Source organism: Pyxicephalus adspersus, chromosome 11, assembly GCF_032062135.1.
Source record: "Pyxicephalus adspersus chromosome 11, UCB_Pads_2.0, whole genome shotgun sequence".
Taxonomy (NCBI): domain Eukaryota; kingdom Metazoa; phylum Chordata; class Amphibia; order Anura; family Pyxicephalidae; genus Pyxicephalus; species Pyxicephalus adspersus.
In genome coordinates this window covers 6,706,212-6,730,707 of record NC_092868.1, presented here as the reverse complement: position 1 = coordinate 6,730,707, position 24,496 = coordinate 6,706,212, and the positions used below count along the sequence as shown (strand labels likewise).

The 24,496-nt window shown below is 38.6% G+C and overlaps 1 long non-coding RNA gene across 1 annotated transcript; it reads left to right on the top strand.

Moving 5' to 3' along the window:
• Nucleotides 1-677: 677 nt before the first annotated feature.
• On the top strand, nt 678-16,782 carry LOC140340740 (uncharacterized). The gene is made up of 3 exons (XR_011922723.1): nt 678-777; nt 16,509-16,563; nt 16,653-16,782. It is a non-coding gene; the product is annotated as an uncharacterized lncRNA (long non-coding RNA).
• The last annotated feature ends 7,714 nt before the right edge of the window (nt 16,783-24,496 follow it).

Sequence of the window (24,496 nt, the reverse complement as noted above, 5' to 3'; positions counted from 1 at the left end):
AATTGTAGGTGGGAGGAGAATAAATTCCATTAATACCCATTTCCTTTTCTTATCTGGGTGAGAAGAAATGCCTAGCTAGTATTGGTTGGAATTAAGGAGGATTTGGGGATTTGATTTTTGGGGATCGTGACCATGTTGGAAGCCCTCTCCCTCTGCAAGACCGTATGCTTTATAAAGACATTGGCCAGACATTGGGACTGGAGAAGATAGACTATCATCAGAGAACCTGGGTGACCCAGGAAACCTGTAATAGATCTGCACCAAGATTAAAAACATTTTCTAACAACAAATGTTTGTTTTTTTAATCCATTTTAGGTTTTCTGGGCCAGCCAGGTTCTCCCATGATAGTCTTTCTTCACCAGTCTCAGAAAAATAATAAATTATTCCCAGTGTATTTATAAAATGTTGATTTGAGCGAGATTTGGCACTTTATTAATTAAAGGTAAGGCTATTACTATTGTGACTGATGGTCCTTTGATAATTGGCCACTAGGTGACCGAATGCGTTTTGGTTTTATTAAGCATTGAAAGCAATGTATGGGGATTCGATTGGCTGTGAACAATCTTCCACCTGCATTGATACATACTTTTACAAAAGGGTCATATTGAAATATATTATGCTTTATTATTTATTCATTTGTTTATTGACATTTTTTTTCTTATCTTCTGCAGCACAAACTAGTCCTAAAAACAACATTATAATTGCTGCAGTGTGTGCTGTAGTTATCATCACTGTGCTTCCTATAAAAGGCGTATTATTATTAAAATACTACAGAAGGTAAGTTAAAAGCTGGTTCAAGGTTGAAAACATTTACCAATTATTAGCAACTCCATTTGAGGTTTGCTGGATCACGCAGGTTCTCCCATGATAGTCTATCTTCTCCGGTCTTCATTAGCTTTAATAAATCTCACCCAATGGGTCAATATTCAAATCTTCAACTAAATAATTGGAACATTTATGCTTAAATTGTAAATTGTGTTTCAAGTCAGAACATAATTTACTACCCATGTTGATATTGTGATAGAAATATCGCGAGTGAACAAACTAAGCGTACACCAACGAAATGGAACGATGGAATAAGAATTCGTATTCGTGAAAAACATCTATAATATTTGTCTGCTGTATGCCTTTTTTTAGGAGAGATCCAACGTATCTTTCTGACTTAATTCGCCGGAATTTTGCAATCTTTTGGCACGATTATGCTAGCATTGTTTTATCACAGCTGAAACCCAGAGTTCCTAAAGAAGTAGTTGAGATGGAGTATGCATGCATAAAATTTTCCAGGCAATCTGTTAAGGAAACTTCCCAAACAACCACAAAGTTTTAGATCCATTTATAAAAACTGACAGCTCACCCACATCCTGACACAATGGACCTGATTTATTAAAGATCTCCAAGGCTGGAGAGGATACATGTTCATCAGTGAAGCTGGGTGATCCAGCAAACCTGGAATTGATCTGATCCAGGATTTTAAAATATTTGCTAACAAATGACAAGTGACTTTTAGGAAATCCATTCCAGGTTTCCTGGGTCAACCAGGTTCACTGCTAAAAGTGTATCTTCTCCAGCCTTGGAAATCTTTATTGGAAATCTGGCCTAGTGATCTCCAAATACTGCGGTCAGGAACCTCTGGTAGAAAGTATCATGGAGATATGGTTGATTGCCAGTTGGACTTCATACAAAAAAAATTAAAATTATTTGTTTTTTCATATTAAAACCAATCTGATGCCATTCATGAATTTTTTGTGGTTTTATCATGACTATGTGGTTTTAAAGTGGATTTATCATGACTATCACACTTACCTCCTCCTGGCTAAAGTGCTGGCACTTCTCTCTTGTGCATGCATTTTGACTCTGGATGTACCTGCTCTTCCAGGTTTAATTGGCATTACCCCTCCTGGCGGCCAATAAGGCCTCTTTATTAACAATTTCAGTGAAGACAATAACAAACAGTAGTTGTTGTGGGTTACAAAGTAAAAACAAGTCAAATGTTTCCTATCACAGGAACATTGGTCAATAGTGTAAAACAGAAACACAATAGGTTGCAATTGCAGAAAATATTTAGAGCAAGCAATATAAAATAGACAGATCAAACTTCACAAAAAATAAAAAGAAGGGGAAAAGGGGGAACATGGAGCAATAATCCCTATGGAAATTCGGTGTATCAGCAAATAACACAGTCAGATAGACTACAAGTACTTCAGTAAAGTAATCATTAAGAAACATTTAAAATGTACCAAGTGGACTGCAAAATTGGCTTAAAAATCTTGTTTTGTTCCAGTTGTGTGAATGAATAAAGTTTATACCTGTACCATTTTTTGAAAAATGTATTGACATGTTTACTGTCATTTCGTTCTGCATCCAGGGCTTCCCTGTGGAACACTGTAGTTAAGACACCTTTAATTACCTCCAATTTAGGAGGCAGGGCGTCAATCCAGCCCCTTCTGCCCTTGCCCTTTACCACTTCCATTAAATCGTCGCAGCAGCCAAATAAACACAGACTAAAGTTAGCAGGGACAAAATATCCAGTTACTTCCCAAATATATTGTAAAATTTTCTGCCAATATTTCAAAATTAATGGGGGCTGACAGGGCCTTACATTTAGGACCAAGTAGCTCAAGGGTCCTTGCACATCCTTGACTATCGATCTGATAAAGTAAGTCACTTGTAAATAGTACAAAGGGTGATTGAGAAATGTTGGGGACACTAGTTTGGTACGTCGTTTTCTAAAGGTCACCAATTGTCTCAATTCAGTGTTTCATTGGTCACCTGCTACAATCACTTTTCTACCCTTCCTCTTTGAAAATATTGGTTGGGTGTTCCCCTGCAGGAACATATGGTCTCCACAAATGGGCAAATATCTGGAGAGGCCAAACAAGAGATTAATCTTTCTCCTCACGTCTTGCCAAGCAAGTACAGTATCTCTGATTGAGATGTTATCTTTTAATTGATCAGGAAGTGATGAGAGATTGCAGTGTAGTAGGGCTTTAAGGTCCCAGGGAAAGAACTTCACACTTTCCAAGGCATGGTTTGAAAAATGGGAAGTCCCCTTAAGCCAATCAACAATATGTCTGGTTAAGCATGCCAGGTTGTAAACTCTTATATTTGGGTTGTTAGCTCCTCCTGCCGATTCGGGAAGATTTAATTTAAGCCATGAAATCCTGGGACGGGTGCCATGCCATATACATTTGGAAAAAAGTATACTAGAAAACATCACGTCCCTGTGGCATAGCATCATGGGTATGGTTTGTAATAGATAAAGATGCTTGGGAAGGGATATCATTTTAAGGTGAATTCTGCCAAATAAAGATATTGGTAAGTTGTGCCACATCTCTAGTTCCCTCTGTATCTTGGCTATCAAAAGAGTATAAATTAGTCCATACACCGAGGATGGTTGTTTACCTATGCGAATGCCCAGGTAATTAATGCATTCCCTTGCAATTAGAAACAGAGATTTTTTTATCCCAAGCAGTCTCTCTGTGGTTGGTCAGGGGAAGGATTTCACTCCTGTCTACATTGATTTTAAAACCTGAACCAAATTGAGCAAATATATTTTGTATGAATGGTAAATCTGGGTTGGATTAGATGTGAAAAGAAGAATGTCATCAGTGCAAAATGCTGACCTAATTTCACTATTATGTATCTTAAGTCCATGTGTCTCTGGCGAGCCTGCCAAAAAACGCACCATAGGTTCCAAATTACAAAGCAAAAAAAGAGGGCACCCCTGCTGAGTTCCCCTCTCCAGCCACAGAGGACCAGACAAAAAGCTGAGTGTGTAAACCCTTGCACAGGGCAACCTGTAAGTAGCTGAAAGCAGGGTCAGGTAAGGAGCCCGAAAACCCAGTTTATCAAGTACGGAGAAAAGCCATGTGACATCTACGCTGTCAAATGCCTTCTCTGCGTCAATAGTAATAATGGCAATGTCTTAGCCGGATGTCGCATGGTGAAGTCTAGGGCAGCCAAAACTTTTTGTATGTTGCTTCCTGCAAATCGACGGTTCACAAAACCCACCTGGAGGTAGGAAATTAATTGAGGTATTAGCAAAGCCAATCTATATTTATAGAATTTTCAACAAAATTTTTGAATCTAGATTGATGAGAAAGATGGGGAGGTATGATCCAGGGTGTCTGGGGTCTCTGGCCTTTTTGGGAATTACTTTAATGTGCTATTCCATACGGGAACAGATGTTTGAATCATTCTCCCACATGCAGGAGTAAAGATTATGTAAATCTTGCACAATATCCTTTTCCATCAACTTATAGTATTCAGCCATGAAGCAATCAGGCCCTGGAGATTTGCCATTAGCTAAATTTTTTATAGTATCCTTTATCTCCTGACCTAGGATCAGAGAGTTCAGAAACACCAGATCCTCTTCTGCCAAAGAAGGCAGAGAAACATTACAAAATATGGAGGAAGTTGAAATAACCTTACAATTCCTTTTGGCATATAGCTCACGATAAAAGTTTGCAAATTGGGCATTTATTTGAGCAGGGATTGTGACCTTTGTGCATTAAACAGGGATAGTAAACCTTTAGTGTTGTAAAGCAGTCTAACTAGATTAGCTAGCATTTTCCCAGATTTATTGTCAATTTTATGAAAACATAACTGGGTAAATTTCTGCCTAAATTGTTCACATCTGTCAACCCCCAGGTCAAATTCTCTCTTGGCTACCCTCCAAGCCTCTTTAGTGGTGAAGGATGGGGACTCTGTAAGATGCCTTTGTGCTTGACGTATGTTTTGTAATGCCTAGTAGTATTGCCTGGTAGTATGAAGCATGGGTTTCCCAGATAACAAAACAAAAGGAGGAGCTGGATATCAGTTATTGTGCTGGAGCTGTTGGGTATTTAGTGTACAGTCATATGAAAAAGTAAGCACACCTCATGGGATATTTTGAGTTCTTGTAGCATAGTTGAACAAGCAACATTACTTCTTTATTATTTCAATGCTGGTAAAACATTGGGTATTCATAAAGCAGAACCAATCCCTTTGGTATTGTACCCACCTGTTCCTGTTCCAATGTGGGCATTGTCATCATCTTTCTTCTTCTTTTCTTTGTTGCGATATTTGGCCACTTTGAATGGCCTAGATATGATGACATATCTCCTATGGAGAAGCAACAATTGGAATTAGATGTTTCCGGATTAGCTGGCAAATAATAGGAACCTTAAAAAGTGGAACCAGATCTATATAAACATCAAATATGGAGGGTCTGGTGTTCCCTTGTTTGGATACAGTACTAGTAAGCATATCTGGTGCAAACCAAGGAAAACATTTCAAGGGAAGAACCTTATACAAACTGTGAATCATGGTGGGGGAAATGTTATGGTTTGGAGTCACATTGCATGGCTTTAGCAGTTTAAGGTCATCATCTTAAGTAAAAATGCAGTATAACATCAAAGTGTTGTGAATGAGAATCTAAAGCCATTTGTCCTCAAAAGCCCACTAACAAATCCACCAAAGTAAGGCACCAAAAGAAGTGGAGGGTTATAAACTGGCCTAGTGAAATCTCTGATTTTCATCCCATTGAATTGTTGTGGAGGCAATTTATGAAAAAAAAAACAATAAGAATCTTAAAACTGAACTAATTGTGCATAGAGGAGCAATAAAAGATTTTACGAAATTAATGTCAAAGTCGAGTGGGCAGTTTTAGAAAAAACCTACAAAAAGCTAATTTTTTCCCCTATGTCCTACCCTCTACAGGTCCAACCATCTACACCATTTTTTCTCAACCAGGGAACTCTAGGGCTCCTCCAGAGAATGCTAGGGGTTCCATGAACCATGAAACACATTGACCTCTCTGATCAATTTAAAAAGCACCAATTATTATTAGACAGTATTTATATAGCGCCATCATATTACACAGCACTGTACTAAGTCCATAGTCATGTCACTAACTGTCCCTCAAAGGGGCTCACAATCTAATGTCCCTACAATAGTCATATGTCATTATTGTAGTCTAAGGTAAATTTTTTTGGGGGAAGCCAATTAATTTAACTGCACATTTTTCGGATGTGGGGGGAAACCGGAGTACCCGGAGGGAACCCACACAAACACAGGGAGAACTTGCAAACTCCATGCAGATAGTGTACTGGCCGGGATACGAACCTGGGTGCTGCAAAGGCAAGAGTGCTAACCTCTGAGCACCACGCTGCTCAATGACCTTTTGGGTATTTGTAAGGGTGACATTCTTCCCACTGACCACCACACTAATATACTGTGATCTGAGGATATAGTAATTTTAAAAGAGGTTTTCTGAAGACCTGAATATTTTTTAAGGGTTCCCCATGTCCAAAAGTTTGAGAAAGGCTGATCTACATAATCCGCTACACATCAATTCCTGACTGGATTAAAAGTTGTTGATGGTGAGTTCTTATTAAAAAAAGTTGTTAAAAGCAATATGTACATTTTATGAAACCGATGTTAAACCACAACTTCCTCTTTATATCGTATTACAAAATACATATATCTACACTCTTGGATCAGCAGTTTTATGAAAACGAGATCTATCTGTGAGGGCTCAGTCACTATGTTCATTCCATAGAAAGGTGAGTTATAACAAGAGTGGAAGGGATTTTATGAACTGCAAAGCCAGCCAGACATACTGCCAATATCACTCCCTACTGCTAGGGTCAAACTATTGGCTCTTCGGCTGGGTGTTATCACGGGGAGGAGGTCCTTTATACCTAGAAGAATGAGGGAATCCACCTGGGTTGGGTTTGTGAATCTTGCTAGCAGTTCAGCTTTGCAATAAACCCCATGGAAGGCTATAAGGGCAAATTTTAATAATTTATTTCCATTTGAAGGCCATTAAGCATTTGAATGTTAAACAAAAGACTTAGAAAACCGTGCACATCCATGGGGAAGTAAACCAATGTGAAAATTAAATAAATACATAACTGGCTCTTGTGTTGGCTTACCAGGAACAAAGGCTATCCGTTACATTATAGGTTGTCCCCTATTTTTGGGGATATAGGGGAACAGGGACAGAAAGTTTGGACTTGGGTTGAATGTTTACATTAAAATGTTGTTACTCTTCCCTGCACTCTTGAACTACAAGCAGTCATGCTGAAGCACAATGCCCCTGATTCATCAAGCAAAATCGGATTATCGGTCGCGCATTCGTATTAGCGATCCGGAATCGTGCGCGATCGCGCTATTCAACAACTGAAAAAGCTCGCGCACGGAGCCGCGCTTATCCGACAGCTTTTTACTGGTGTACGCGCATACTTGAGTCCGGACCGCGGTAATCCGCGATCGATGGCCGCGCGTACTTTCGCGCTTCCAGCGATCGCGGATTTCAATGATGAATCAGGGGCAATGTGTTGGCACTTTTTGCTATATTCACCCCATTACTATTGAGCTCTTTATCCACCTTGAAGAACACACACGCCCAAAGAACATCCTTTTAAAAAGTACACAGAAGATGTGCAACACATTGTTGGATTATCTACCAGACCAGATCCATTCCATGTTTGCTGGATCACCCAGCTTCACTGATGAAAGTATATCCTCTCCAGCCTTGGAAAGCTTTAATAAATTGGGCTCAATAAGTGAATGGAAATCATTGAAGTCACAAGAGCTCCAACTCTTCCATACTAAACCATAACCAGAGTTCTGATACTTAAAAATTCTACAAGCAGGCAGGTCTTTATTAGGAACATGTGATGTACTTTCCTCTACTTACCTGCCTGTTTGCTATCTTTTTTAAAGAAAATCCCCCGGGGCTGCTGGAACTGAATCAACTCATTAAGGACGTTTATCCAAAGGCAGCAATGATGAGCATGCATACACAAACCCCATTCCGGTGCTAAAGAAAGCATTCATGCCTGCCCATTAAACACTAATACATAGATAAATAGTATTTATCATTGGAACTGGAAGTTTGTTTCTCCCCGTGCACATACAGCAGCTCGGGACATGACAAGCTTATTGTTAAAATGCAGCAAGTACTACAGATGTATAAGGAACCGAGTTCATATAAATGCTAACCAAGAGTAATGTTCTGCATATGCCTGTGCAACTCAACAGTTGGCTAAATGTATACAAAATCCAAATGTAGTGTTCTATTTTTCAGCAGTACAATAAAGGGTTCCTGGATACCACTGAGTGCATGGCAAGTAGGGATGTAAATAGGTCTGCGGTGATTTTTCGCAGGACTTCCCCAGGGATAATTCCTCAGATAAGTAAACATCAATAAGGGATACACTGGGAATGATTCGACCAAGACGCTGATTGCATGGAGGTCATAGACCAGCTCAAACTTCTTTACATCCAAGCACATGTATATATATATATATATATATATATATATATATATATATAATTAAAGAAATCTGGGTAAATACAGATGCCTATAGGTATTTATTAATAATATTATGATTATTATTATTAATAATAATATCTTTTATTATTCTATAGTATATTATAACACCGGGGAGCGCATTTTATGTTGAGTTAGACTTACACTTGTTTTTTACAAATTTTTGGGTGGTTAATCAAAAATGACCCGTTATTTGCTATCACATTCCGTTTTTACAAAACAGGATACTCTCCATGTTTGTCAAAAAAAAAAAAAAGAAATAACTCTAATGTACTGTTTTCAATTTCTATTTCTTTTGTTCCTACAAAGGATTTATTGTTACTTTATGATTTTATGACAGTTTTTTTTACAGTAAAACATTTGAAAATTAATCAGGTAAGCGCTTAAGGTGAAAATGTATTCTTATAGCTTTTCCTGGAGTGTTCAGTGTTAGGACAATCCCGCCGGATGCTCCAACAATAGTCAGCCATCATATGAACATCCCATCTACCCTGATACCGTCCTTCTGTGACCTTCAAATCTTTGTGGAATCGTTCTCCTTGCTCATCACTGACTGCACCAAGGTTTTCCGGGAAGTTAGAAAGATAACTATGCAGAAAATGCACCTTGATTCTCATATTGCAACCAAGCAATTTGTAGCTCTCCAAGTGTTTCTGGACAATTTCTGTGTAATTATTTGCTTGTGTTTTCCCAAGAAAGTCCTTGAAATGGCTTTGAATGATAACCAAGCATTCTTTTTGACTTCTGACATTGTCCTGATGAATTGTTAGTTTTTGATGAGCTCCCTAATCTGTGGACCATCAAACACACCGGCCTTTATTTGTTCAAATGACAGGCTAGGAAATGCCAAAATGAGGTACTTGAAACATTCTCCTTCAGTTGGCAAAGCTTTAACGAACTGCTCCATCAGACCCAGTCACATGTAGAGGCGGGAAGATAATATTCCTTCTATCAATAAGTGGGCCATGTAGAATGTTTGGATCACCTGGTTTTAGGGCCGATCTTGGAGGCCAATTCCTTTCCACCCAATGCCTCTCACCAGCTCCGCTGTCCCACATGCACAGATAACAGGGATACTTGGTGTATCCGCACTGCTCACCAAGAAGGAAGCATAGCATTTTAAGGTCAACACAGATAACCCAATATTGTTGGTGATATTGCAAGAACTCAACGACTCTCTTTATGTCTGCATATCCTTCACAAAGAAAAACTGAATGGCCAATTGGGACTGACCCAAATATATTGCCATTGTAAAGGGGGACACATTTTAAGCTCAGCTTTGAGCTATCGATGATTAGTCACCATTCAGTTGAATTATAGATTAGAATTCCCAATTCCTCCATTAAACCAGGTATGTTATGGCAATACAAAAAGCCACTGTCAGTTCTAAAGTACTGCAGAAATGAAATTTCTCTGGTTCGAAAATACGATACCTTTGTTCCTTTTTCAAGTAAGTGTTTCTCACGCAGTCTTGATGCTAGGAGTTCTGAAGCCTTCTTTGATAGTCCCAAATCATGTGCCATGCTGATCAAATACCTTACAAACAGAATCCTCTTCAATATCAAACTCTTCATCGTTGTTGTCACCTAGTTCATCACCATAATCATGTTCTTCAAGAGAGGGTAGTGTACCGAAAACCGGCACAGGGATTTCATCTGAATGAGCCACTGGGCGTATAGCCGATGGTAGACTAGGATACTCTATGTTACATTTATTTTTCTTGTTATAGCCTGAAGTTTTCACTATACAAAAGTAACAGTCACTGAAATGATCTCCTGGCTCTCCCCAAACCATAGGTGTACCAAATGGCATCTTATCACGTGTTCCCCTTGTCCACATTCCTAATTCCTAAATTTCCTCAACACACTGTTCGCACACCTTATGAGGGGCCCAAGACTTATCTTGATCACCAAGTTTAACTTTGAAATATGCCAAGGTAAAAGTTCCTTGAGCAATAACTAGTTTGTGAGTCTTGGGTTAGTTTATTAGATACCAATGATCTTTTTGGCTATCTGTAAGGAGACATTCTTCCCAATTGGGATTCTACTGACCATCACACGTATGTACTGTGAGCTGTGAATATAATAATTATAGGAGGGGATCCCTAAGACCTGAACGTTATTTCAAGGGTTCCTCCATGGTAGAAAAGTCGAGAAACACTACTTTCTTTTGTACATTACATAGTTTTGATCCCAGCATTCAGTAAACAAAATACCCCTGACCCCTGCACTCAGTACAATACATACTCCTGTCCCTTGTATTTTGTGTTTTACATACACCTGACCCAATTCACTTAGTATGTTACATAACCTAACCTCTGCACTATGTAGGTTACATACTGGTGATCCCATTTATTCTCATTATCTGAAACCCTTCCTCTCAGGTTGTCCAGGATGTTTCATAGCAGATATGACCATTTTTGGACTTGGACTTGGATTTCTATTTGTGCCTTGGGTTTTCTTGTTTAACTAAACTTCCAAGGGCAACAACATAAACAAAAAAAACATTTTATATGGAGACCAGTAAAAAGTCTTTAATGATTTTGATGTAATTATAACTCCACCTAGTGATGGTGCCATGGTTTGTGGATGTACAAAAGCCATTCTTACTTCCCATTCCGACTTCTGCTTTTGTTTAGGCAGTTATGAAAATGGGTATAAGGTATAATCCGAGAGGAGATAAGAGGGATGCAATATAAGACCACAGCCAAGACTTTCATTAGAGAAGAGCAGAAATTCAACCGACAGCAAGAAGTGATGATGGCAAATGGGGAGCTCTTAGTGCGGTCTATAGACTAGCAGGTAACAAATCAAAATCATGTATGTATTACTGATGTTTAGGTGGTATTCACCTCCATAGAAAATCAGATTCGGAGCCCTTGCAGCCCTTTGTGACTTTTTGAAAAGTTAGGCATCTTCCAGGTTCATGTTTAATTTTACTTTCTTTACAATAATATTTAGGTCAAAGTTTCTCAACCAGGGTTCTTCTAGATATTCCTAGAGTTCGGCAAGCAATGTTCAATCTCTTAGGTCAGTTTAAGTGACACCAATCATCTTTTTGGCTATCCAGGGGTAACATTCTTCCCAATGGCCAGCAATGGAAGAAGCATTGTTGCTACCTAGCACCAGGCTAACGTACTGTGAGCAGTGGATATAGTAATTATAGAAGCGGTTCCTTCAAGACCTGAAAGTTTTTTCAAGGGTTCCCCATGTGAAAACATTGAGAAAGGCTGATGTATCTGGTAGACATAATTTTAAAGAATTTCCCACTATTGTCCTTTAATTTGCCCATTGTATCAGAAATCCACAGAGGTCATAATTCAAAAGTTTAAGCCTGTTTAATAGAATAGGGACAATGCTGCTCCTTTGTAGAACAGTGTAGCAAGTGAACATTGCTAACCTAGAATTTTGGTGCAGGGGCATACAGGTGGCGTACAGGGGGCATACAGGGGTGTGGATATATACGTAACAAGCATACAGTACATTTAATGAACATAGATTGTTCTTGAAATGAATGTACTGGTGGCATGGTCCCTTTAATTACTTTTCTATTTTTTTCTAGCTTTTAAGAACATCCCATGAACACATTATTATTCATTTGTCAAAATGACCTGGTATTACATGGACTTTTCCTTTATCTTGATCCTTACATGGATATCATGTAAGTACAATCAAAAAAGCAGACATACAGGACTGTGTATAATGTTGGCTAAGGGTAGAATATTGGGGAAATTGTATAGAGGAGGTTCACACTCCAAAAGGTCGATTCATATCCCATGTGTTCAGGGTTTTAAGTATTGGCTTGCTATGGAGCTTGTTCATGCTTCCCCTTGTCCATAGATCCAAACAAGCATACTGATGAGCACAAGTGTTAAGGACGGGACTGTGTAGAGCAGTGTTAATCAATCAGGGTTTCGTGGAACCCTAGGGTTCCTCCAGAAGTTGCTAGGGGTTCCATGAAAAACGAGCAGTTTGTGACTCTTGGGCCAGTTTCATGGATTCCAATGATCTTTTTGGCTATATGTAAAGATGGCAGCCTTCTTTATGACCAGACCTTTATGACCAGAGCCATTTTTCACACTGACCCTTACACTAATACTGTGAACTGTGTATATAGTATTGATAGCAGGGGTTCCCTGAAGACCTGAAAGTCCTAAATATTAAAAAGGCGAGAAACACTGGTCTAGAGCTAAACACACACTAGGTCATGTTCAAATAACTGTTCCATATTTCTGTTGGAAGGAATGGCAGTTGCCATAATCAGGACTTTACAACTCACTGCACTTATTATAACACAGAGGCAGAACATAGCATGTTGGACTTAGGAAAATGGAACCTAAGACCTTTAACCTGTCACGCTTAACCAGATTTACCACCATTTCTGGTAAAGCAGTGCTGATGGAATACTTTTTGGTGTATATTGGTAGGTTATGGGTCTTCATGTATGAGTAGAATGTTTGGGATTGCTACAAAACAGGACTAACTAGTGGTGTGGGTATATCTTTCCTTTAGAAGGTTGTTGATTGTTCTTCCAGTCCCCTGCAAATAATCAGAAGAACTGAGTTACCAGTACTGATTTAAAGTGGAAAAAAGTCCTGCCTAGCACCTTAAAAATAAAAACAAGCATAAACACATTTTCCAAGGTCCATCTTGTACCACTGCCATATTGGAATTTACTCCCTTTATCTCCCCGAAACAACCGTTTTGCATATTTGCAAATAAGCCAAGCCGCAGTTTAAATCCAGCTTGTACTTTGACACCACATCAAATCTTCATAGCAATAAATACACAGAGGCATAACTAGGAGAAACCACTGGCCATATGGGGTTTTTCAGAAAGCAAAAAGAGATTTGCTAGTGCTTGTGTCATGGATAGATGATGATGTAATCAAGACACAGCGCACTGTAGATCATGGCATGGCCAGGATACTAGAAATAGACTACTTTGGGCAGGTGACCTCACCAGGGACAAATCTTCCAAATGGTATGAAATAAATGTTTTGGAGGATGCTACCATTATGCAGGTGCTGGGCACTTCAAGAGCGGGAATTGAAACTCTAGAGTTTAGTTCCACCTGAATGGCAAGTTATTTATTTTTTTTTTTTTTTATTGTAGATACAAACTCAAATCCAGGATACTCAATAGAAGCACCAAAGAGTGTCACTGTGCAGAGAGGACTTTGTGTGCATATCCCATGCCATTTCACTGTTGAAAAGTCAGTAACACTAAGTGAAAAAAACACACAAGGATTGTGGTTCAATCAAACGGATAAAAATACACCACCCGTGGCTGCTACAAAGGGGAAAATAAGTCAAGCTACAGAAGGGCGATTTTTCCTGACTGGTGAAGTGTGGAAAGGAGACTGTTCTCTGTCCATCAATGATGCAGTGCCAAGCGATTCCTCTTTTTATCTGTTCAGACTTTTAGACATTTGTGTCAACTTTAGGGATTGTTCACATAATGTTAGGATCTCCAACAACGACACTCACAGATAGGAAAACCCTGTCAGTATATTTACCCCTTCCCCACTCTCAATGAAAAATTAGCAAACAAAATAGCCTTTTGTTTTTATTAAGTTGTAGTATTAGGTATGGAAAGGTTAAGTCTTAAGGGCCTCGATTATAGGTAAGGGTGTACCAGAGTCCCAATGTCAACATCTTGATTTTCTGAGAAATCCATTGGATACTGGACCAGTTGTATAAGTTATGTGTAGACAATGGGCCTGATTTTTAAAGCTCATCAAGATTGGAGAAAATAGACTCATGGGAGAACCTGGGTGATCAATCAAACCTAGAATGGATTTCATAAAATCATTTCCTGTTATTTGACTTCATTTCCTGATCAAGTCTGTTTCTGATCACCCAGGTTCTCCTATGATAGTCTATCTTCTCCAGTCTCGGAGAGCTTTATTAAAAGGGACCCAACATTACCAAAAGTTTTGGACACCTAACCATGACACCTCTTTGAGCTTCTTTGACATCTTATTCCAAAGTCATATATAAATTGTTCCCCTGTAATGACTACAACAGCTTTCATTCATCTGGAAAGGCTTCTGGAGTGTGTTGATGGCAAATTCTGCCCATTCAGCGAAAAATAAAAAAAACATTTTTGAGGTCAGATAATAATGTTGGAGAAGAAGACATGGCTTGCCATCAGCATTTAATTTATCCTAAAGGTATACACCTCATTCTACTGCCAATGTTCCTCAATGAACAATGCATGCTAATGTGCTTGATTCATCTTTTTAAAAAATCGGTGCAGATGAAACATCTGAGATCTGTAATTTGGAGAGATGTCTACAATTTTTTGGCTTGTGTATGTCTTAAGATGGGGAAACATTAAAGCAGAACTAAACTAAAAATAAAAAAATCCCACCTACGTTTAATCCTGCAGATCCATCAGGAAGTTTCTTTGGGTCTCGTGTCTTTGGCCCAGCATGGAGGCAGCGTTGGATGCCGTCCTCCCCTTCAGTCTTCTTCCTTCTTCTTCATACATCTCCCGATCTTGCAATCTGCAGGCATCAAGACAGAAAGGGGAGGTGCTGCACCTTTTTGTTTAAAAGAAAAGGGTGTTGCACTTAAAAAAGAAGGCAATTTTTACTTTATATAAAAATGTTGTTTATCCTATGTCAAGTAAAAATTTTGAGTTTTAGGCTCCATTTCATGGCGGTAACTTCCGCCCCCCCCCCCCCTATAAACCATCCTACACCCAATCCCCTCCTACCTCATGCTCCACATTACCACTGCCCCTCCCAAACGATTACCACATCCCTCAACACACCCTGGTGATGAATATAAGTCAGGGGTATATTCCAAATTAACAGTGCAGGAGTTTCAATCAGCAAGGAGAGCTGGGTTTACAAGTGTTACGTAGCAGTAAGTATTGATTAAATAATAGAATAAAAAGAAATATAATAGAAATATAATAAAAGAAGTAACACATACCTCCCAGCTGTATTTGATCATATCCGGTTCTCATGTTCATAATTATCAATGAGGACCCAGGATGAAGTGCCATCAGCCACACAAAGTGCCAGTTGGTGGTTTTGAAAATGTATCTCAATTCTGAAAGTTTGAGCTGGGAAATCCTTATATAAATTGTAGGTGGGAGGAGGTTAATTTCCATCAATACTCATTTATTTTTCTTATCTCGGTGAGAAGAAATGCCTGGCTAGTAGAGGTTGGAATTAAGGAGGATTTGAGGATTTTGGAAAGACCTCTCCGTCTGCAAGACTATATGCTTTATAAAAACATTGGGCCTGATTTATTAAAGCTTCAAAACTGGAGAAGATCATCGGAAAACCTGGGTGACCCAGAAAACCTGTAATAGATCTGGACCAAGAATAAAAACATTTTCTAACAACAAATGTTTGTTTTTTTAATCTATTTCAGATTTGCTAGGTCACCCAGGTTCTCCCATGATAGTGTATCTTCTCCGGTCTTGAAGAGCTTTAATAAATCCGACCCAATGTGTCAATATTCATTATTCATAGTTATATATAATTACATAGTAGGTTAGATTGAAAAAAGACATAAGTCCATCAAGTTCAACTTCACCAGTATCTGAAAAATAATAAATTAGGCCCAGTGTATTTATAAAATGTTGATTTAGTTTGCGAGATTTGGCACTTTATTAATTAAAGGTAAGGCTATTACTATTGTGACTGATGGTCCTTTGATAATTGGCCACTAGGTGACCGAATGCGTTTTCAGTTCAGCTAATCTCTCCTCATAGCTGAGCTCCTCCATTCCTTTTATTAGTTTAGTTGCCCTTCTCTGCACTCTCTCCAATCACACAATGTCTTTTTTGTGAACTGGTGCCCAAAACTGGACTGCATATTCCAGATGTGGTCAGACCAATGCTTTGTACAGGATAATGTCGCCATCTCTGCCGTCTATTCCTCTTTTATTACAAGAAAGTACTTTACTAGCTTTAGATATTGCAGCTTGGCATTGCATGATGTTATTAAGTCTTTGATCTACCAGAACCCCCAGATCCTTTTCCATTTCTGATTTCCCCAAATGTATTCCCCCTAGACAGTATGAAGCATGCATGTTGTTAACCCCAAGTGCATAACTTTACATTTATCTGTATTAAATGTCATTTGCCACTTGACTGCCCATAGAGGTTCACGTTAGGATTAAGGAAATCTGACATCAATCTTTTTTTTTGTTTTGTCTTTTTGTGTAGGAAAAAAAAGAATGAACCCAGCACCAAATGCAATGTCATGCACGGCTGCTCTACTGTAAGTGGAAAAAATATTGGTTTGTAAGCCATCCTTCAAATATGATTTCCGATTTTTCTTTTATTATTGCAATAATAATATTGTCATAGGGAGAATTCACGCCAGAAGCCATGCCAGAAGAATCCAAGGCTCCGGCTGATCTGGCTGAGGACAATGTGCAATATGCTAGAATTGTTTTATCACAGCTGAAACCCAGAGTTCCTAAAGAAGTAGTTGAGACTGAGTATGCATGCATACAATTTCCCACGCAATCTTTTAAGGAAACTTCCCAAACAACCACAAAGTTTTAGATCTATTTATAAAAATTGACAGCTCACCCACATCCTGACACAATGGGCCTGATTTATTAAAGATCTCCAGGGCTGGAGAGGGTTATCCAGCAAACCTGGAATGGATCTGGTCCAAGATTGTAAAACATTTGCTAACAAATGGCATATGACTTTTAAGAAATCCATCCCAGGTTAGCTGGGTCAACCAGGTTCACTGCTGAAAGTGTATCTTTTCCAGCCTTGGAAATCTGTAAAAAAATCAGACCCCATGATCTCCAAATACTCAGGTCTGGAACCTCTGATAGAAAGTATCTTAGAGATATAGTTGATCGCTAGTTGGACTTTATACAAAAAATATAAAACTTTGTTTTTTCATAATAAAACCAATCTGATGCCATTCATGTATTTTTGTTTTTCAATTAAAATGGATTTATCATGACTGTCACACTTACCTCCTCCTGGCTAAAGTGCTGCCACCTCTCTCTTGCACATGCATTCTGACTCAGGGTGCGCCTGCTCTTCCGGGTTTAATTGGCATCACCCCTCCTGCCAGCCAATCAGGCCTCTTGATAGCCCCTGGCTATTTTGCTGATTCAGACACAGCGCTCAATGCTCCAGCAACGTGTCCCCAGTCTACTTCCGAGCCCCCCAGCTCTGCTGAACTCTTTCCTACTAAGCTGTTGTCTCATTGGGAGTTTTCCAGTCCAGCTCTTGTTCTAACCTCTTGTTGTCCAGTCTACTGTCCCCCTGTCTGTTCCCTTGCGCTGTTCTTGTCTTGCTGTTCCATTGTCTCCATTGACTTCCTACATCTCCTGCGTTCATCTAAGTCTTTGGTGACCCCCGTGTCACTGGTGTCTATTTCTGCCTTTCTGGTTCTTGACCCCTGTCTTTCTTTCTGACCTCACCTATTTGCTGCCTGCCTTGATCACAGCTTTCTTTGTCTTTTTTCTTGGCCACCAATTCAGTACCTCACATTGTCCTGCTCGCCTTGGTGTGCAACCTAATAATTTGTAGCGCAGCATCCTCACCACTAGAGGCTCTGGGGAAGACCAAGCTTTTACTTAGATTCTGTGTCTTGGCCCCTCTTATGGCTCACACCACTATTGAGCAATCCATAGTGTGCCCTAGCAGTTCCTTTGAGCATGCGAGGAAGGGGCTTTCCTACTACAAAAAAAAGTGCCAATCTCACACATGAGCAGTGAGATCAGGACTTTATTTACATTATCAGGAGGAAACGTCACCTGATTTCACGCCTGTGCAGTGCAAGATTAGGTGATGTAAGAAGAACCCGTAGGAAGACTGATGAAGATATTGGCTTACTCCACACAGAAATGAAGGAATAATCCAGGGTGGCGCGGGACTAAATAGAATCTAGTTGTGGAGAGGAATTGAGGGCTTCACAGAAGTAGAGTTTTTTTTTTTTTTTAATGAAAGATCCGCTTTAACTTTTTTAATTAATTATTTTTTTTAATTTTTTTTATTTGTCAATTGATTAATTACAATTAGTGCTCATATACATTCTCTCATATACTTTTCTCAACTTAGTCAACAAAACATATATATATAGCACTCTGTATCGTAGGAGAGGTTAAATCTGGGGGGATGAGGAGGTTACACCTCAAGATGTAGGCTAACCCCTCAAAAATCTTCATTTTTACCACTTTCACCCTGAGGTGCTATTTACAGACTTTTGGTATGGTTTCTCGCTTGACAGTCCTGAAAATCAAAACAGTTGCAGGAAGTCATTGCATTGACTTTATTTTTCCCAAACAGGTTATCTTGCTCGTCCCGGGCCTCATACATCATGATCCTCAAATGGGTTGGCCCAACTGGATTATTTTCTCATTGATTTATGGCCACCGGAATAATTTCTCATTGACTTATGGCTACAGACCCACCTTATCCCCAAATCTCTGGATATTTATTCATTGGTCAAGACACACCTCTTTGGGTGCCAATCTTAGCAACTGGCCAAAGGGGTAAACATCCCCCATCCATGATTGGGCTTCTTCTCTACCATATGGCAAAAAATCCTTCTTGGCAACTGGAGAAGACAGCCAATCACCAATCTAGGAGATTTAGTTCTTAACCTCAATGTCACCAAATTAGCATCTAGAAACTTCAAGAACTTTTATTATTCTTATCTAATGATCACCCCCCTACATCCAGATATTGCAGTCAAGATAGGGTAAACAGGATGTATACACCAGTCCATAGGCAGAGTAATAGTATATTGCCACAGGGACATATATTTCAGTTGTATGATGTACTGGATTCCACCTGGGACTACAATCTTTGGGTAAAAATTCCATTTTCATCCCAGTGCTGTAATGGTGGGGCACCCAGCAGGTGGAGATCAAGACCATCAATGTGAAAATTATCAACAGTTTTTTATTCCAATCTTTAGCTTATTATTCTGCTAAAAAATATGTTCTGCCTACAGATGTAATCACACTGAGAAAGTAACATGTGAAGTGGTAATCTTTGACATTTTTCTTTCTAAAGGTTATGTGTGAATTTCTTGTAGGTTGCAGTTCCTCTTTTTATTATTAAGCCAACTGTTCAACCTATTCAACCTTCCACTGTAGACAAAATAACTCAATAAAAACAAGTTTGAGGGATAACAGCCAACAAATCACACAGGGTGGGGGTTACACAGTTGATATACTTTGAAGTGTGTTTCTATGATCTCAATTTGTAATTTCTTATATTTGTGTCATGACTCTTAATTTAGCTCAGTGAATCACCTGACCCATTACATGAAGCATGGGTTTGCCAGTTAACAAAACAAAAAGAGAAGCTGAAAATTTGAGTTTAAGTCACACACCTCCCACTTACCCTCTTTTAGAAGAAAGCAATTTTATGGTCACCCTAAGTTTGGATTTCAGTTAATGTGCTTGAACTGTTGGTTATTTAGTGTACAGTCATATGAAAAAGTAAGCACACCTCATGGGATTTATTGAGTTCTTGTACCACAGTTGAAAAAGCAACATTACATCTTTCTTATTTCAATGCCGGTAAAACATTGAGTATTCTTAAAGCAGAACCAAACCCCGTTATACCCACCTGTTCTTGTTCCATTGTGGGCACCATCATCATCTTTCTTCTTCTTTTCCTTGTTGCGATATTTGGCCACTTTGATTGGCCTAGCTATGATGACATACCTCCTATGGAGGTGCAAAAATTGGAATCAGGTGTTTCCGGATTAGCTGCCAATAATAGTAACTTCTTAGAAAGTAGAACCAGTTCTATATAAACATCAGATATGGAGGGTCTGGTGTTCCCTTTGGTATTTATGGTGTCATCATGCCAAGATCAAAAGAGCTCTCAAAGATGCTCAGAAAGAAAATTTTGGATGACTATGAGTATGGCAAGGGATTTAAAAAGATTGACAAAAGATTTGGACTTAGCCATTCCACTGTACTAAAAATAATCTGCAAGTGGTGTAGCAAATTGAGACCAAGAGCTGACATTCTTGTCTAGTCTCCAAGTCATTCAGTGCTCCAAGAACCCCAAAACTCAATCAGGTATCTCTTGCAATGGTTGCTGCCAAAGTGCATGCATCTATTATCAATAGGAAATTGCCCCAATGAAACCTACATTAGAGTTGTGTCAGGCAACGTCTTTGACAGCCTAAAAGAACATTGGAAGAAGATTGATTGCTATTGAATTCGTAGGCAAATGTGCTGTGGATTGCTCAACCTAAAAATTGTTTGGATACAGTAGTGGTAAACATATTTCGTGCAAACCAAGGAAAACATTTCAAGGGGAGAACCTTATACAGACTGTGAATCATGGCGGGGGAAATGTTATGGTTTGGAGTCACATTACATGGCTTTAACAGTTTGAAGTCATCACGTTAACTATGAATTCAGTATAATATCAAAGTGTTGTGAATGAAAATGTAAAGCCTTTTGTTCTGAAAAGCCCACTAACAAATCCACCAAGGAAAGGCATAAAAAAAACTGGAGGGTTATAAACTGGCCTAGTAAAATCCCTGATTCTAATCCCATTGAAGTGTTGTGGAGGCAATTCATAGAAGGAAACCAAAAAGCATTTTAAAAATGAACTCATTGTGCATAGAGGAGCATTAAACGATTTTACAAAATCTATGTCAAAGTCGAGTGAGCAGTTTTAGAAAAAAACATCAAAAAGCCCAATTTGTTTTTACCATGTCTTACCCTCTCCAGGTCCAATCATCTACACCCATTATTCTCAACCAGGGAACTCTAGGGCTCCTCCAGAGAATGCTAGGGGTTCCATGAACCATGAGCCACATTGACCTCTCTGGTCAAGTTAACAAGCACCTTTGTGTCTATCTGTAAGGGTGACATACTTACCAATAGCCTCCAATGTAAGAGACTTTCTTCTCACTGACCACCACACTAATATACTGTGATCTGAGGATATAGTAATTATAGACAGGATTTTCTGAAGACCTGAACATTTTTTCAAGGGTTCCCCTGTGTCCAAAAGTTTGAGAAAGGCTGATCTACAAAATCTGATACAAATCAATTCCTGACTGAATTAAAAGTTGTTGATGGGGAGTTTTTAGAAAAAAAAAGTTGTTAAAAGCAATTTGTATATTTTACGAAACCAATGTTAAACCACAATTTCCTCTTTAAACCTTTTTCAAAATACATATATATTTACACTCTGGAATCAGCAGTTTTATTGAAAATTAGTTCTATCTGTGAAGAATAGAGAAGAAGAATGAGTGAATCCACCTTGGTTGGGTTTGTGAATTTTGCTTGCAGTTTAGACTTTGCAATAAACCCCATGCAAGGCTATAGGGGCAAATATTATTAATTTCTTTCCATTTGAAGACTATTAAGCAATTGAATGTTAACCAAAAGACTTAGAAAATCATGCAGTTCCATGGGGAAGTGAACCAACGTGAAAATTAAATAAATACATCACTGGCTCTTGTGAATCAGCTTGAAATGTTATTAATCTTCCCTGTGCACTTGTGCCACAATGTGTTGGCACTTTTTTCCATATTCACCCCATTACTATTGAGCTCCTTCTCCACCTTGAAGGGCACACACGTCCAAAGACGTCCTTTTATAAAGTCTCCAGAAGGTGTGCAACGCATTGTTAGAAAACATTATAAATTATTTGTCTTGGTGATCGTTATCACTAAGAGGAATGTGATGGAAACCCAAAATAGAAGGAATATGAATAGAAGGGAATTTCCATTAATTTTGGTTCTTGTTGCATTTGTGGGACAATATGCCTGATTAATTAAAGCTTTCCAAGGCTGGAGAGGATACGCTTCTTCAGTGAAGCCAGTGATCAAGCAAACCTGAAATGAATCTGGATCAGGTTTCAAAACATTAGCAAATAGCTAATTACTTTCTGAATAAATCCATTCCAGGTTTGCTGGATCACCCAGCTTCACTGATGAAAGTGTATCTTCTCCAGATTTGGAGAGCTTTATTAAATCAGGTCGAAGAAATGAGGGGAAACATTCAGACGTAATGGCTCCAATTGTTTCATAGCTAAACCGTAACTGATTATTCGAGCTGAAAGTTTGTTTCTCCCCGTGCACATACAGCAGCTCAGGATGCTGCACGTACTACAGATGTTTAAGGAACCGTGTTCATATAAATGCTAACCCGGAGTAATGTTCTGCATATGCCTGTGCAACAGTTGGGTAAATGTGTACAAAATCCAAATGCAGTGTTCTATTTTTCAGCAGTACAATAAAGGGTTCCTGGATACCACTGAGTGCATGGCATGTAGGGATGTAAATAGGTCTGCAGTGTTTCTTCGCAGGACTTCCCCAGGGATAATTCATCAGATAAGTAAACATCAATAAGGGTTACACTGGGAATGATTCGACCAAGACGCTGATTGCATGGAGATCATAGACCAGCTCAATGTTCTTTACATCCAGGCACATGTATATATATATATAATTAAAGAAATGTGGGTAAATAGATGCTTATAGGTATATATTAATATTATTATTATTATTATTATTATTAATAATAATAATAACAATATCTTTTATTATTCTAAAGTATAATATAACACTGGGGAAGACATTTTATGTTGAGTTAAACTTACACTTGTTTTTTACAAATTTTTGGGTGGTGAATCCAGAAATGACACGTTATTTGCTATCACATTCAGTTTTTACATGGAGGTCATAGACCAGCTCAATGTTCTTTACATCCAGTTACATGTGTATATATATATATATATATATATATATATATATTTATATATATGTATATAATTAGGAAAATGTCTTATGTGGGTAAATAGATGCATATAGGCATATTTTATTATTAATGTATTTTATTATGTTATAATGTTATAATATATTATAATACACAAATTTATTATATATATATATACATATATATATATATATATATATATATATATAAATATATCATGTTAGCATCAGAAACTCCATTTTTATTTATTTTTTTTATTTTTACTATCTTTTGTGGTTGTTGCTGGCTCATCGATGACTGTCTTTATGGTTGATGTTCTCTTTCTTTCCATTACTCAACAACTGGTACAGGAATGTAATATTAAAATTGAATTTACAGTCATGTTTCAGCCTCTTTTTATTCTGTTTGTTTTCCTTACTATTGAATTTTATGTATATGAAAGAGCTGATGTTGTCATTATTTCAAGCAATCACAAAAGGGAAGCTGAACACAGCTCATCCTCAAGTAACTTGGTCAACCAAGACGACGGGGCCTGTCGGCTTCCATCACCCTCGCACAGGAGACTCAGCTGTGTGCAAGAAGTGGCACGGCTCAGCACAGGGCAGCCACAACACATTGCAGGAGGTGCCGGGGGACACATTAGACTCCTGAATCCTGCTTAGATAAATAGTATCAAGAAAAAGTATAATAAAAGTTTTTTTTTTAAATTACAGATATCTGGGAGCCCTATATTACAGGGGCTTTCAATAGTTCCAACCCACCTGCAGACCCCACAACATTGGTCATGCTGTAGGGAAGAGGCTCACTTCCCCAAAGACTATTGGAGGCTTGCATTCTGATCCTAATTAATGCCTTTATTGCTTTAAAAATTTACACCAATGCATCATAGTGGGACAATAATTAATAATAATGAATAATTAAATTTGACAGCAGGCAGCAGTGAGAGGTACTGTACTTCTCTCTGCTGCCAATGTAGTGTCTCTCCGGAGACAGGGGTTCCTGGGAATGAAGAATTAGTAACTGTTTCACCATGTTTTTCAAGGAAAATGCGAAAACAATGCGATTTTCCTAATTATCAATGTGAAAACAATGTTTCCTAACCAGGATTCCTGCAGAGGTTCCTGGTGGTTCCTTGACCAATGACTAGTTTGTGCCTCTCAGCTCAGACTAAGTGACACCATTGATCTTTTTAGCTATCTGTAAGGGTGACATTCTTCCCAATTGCCAGCAATGTAAGAGGATTCTACCTTGTGCAGGCCAACAATGGTTTCTCTTTTTCTTCTGGGCCGGCAATTGGTTTGGTGCAACATTTGGTGTTAAGGTGTTTAGAGTTTATTATATTTGTGTTTGCGCTGCACATTCTGGGGTTTTTTAATGTGCTGGCTGATGCGTTGTCCTGTTTTCAGTGGGACAAATTTTGTGAGTTGGCACCAGAGGTGGATGAGCATGGTTGTCCTTGTCCCTATCGGTTGTGGA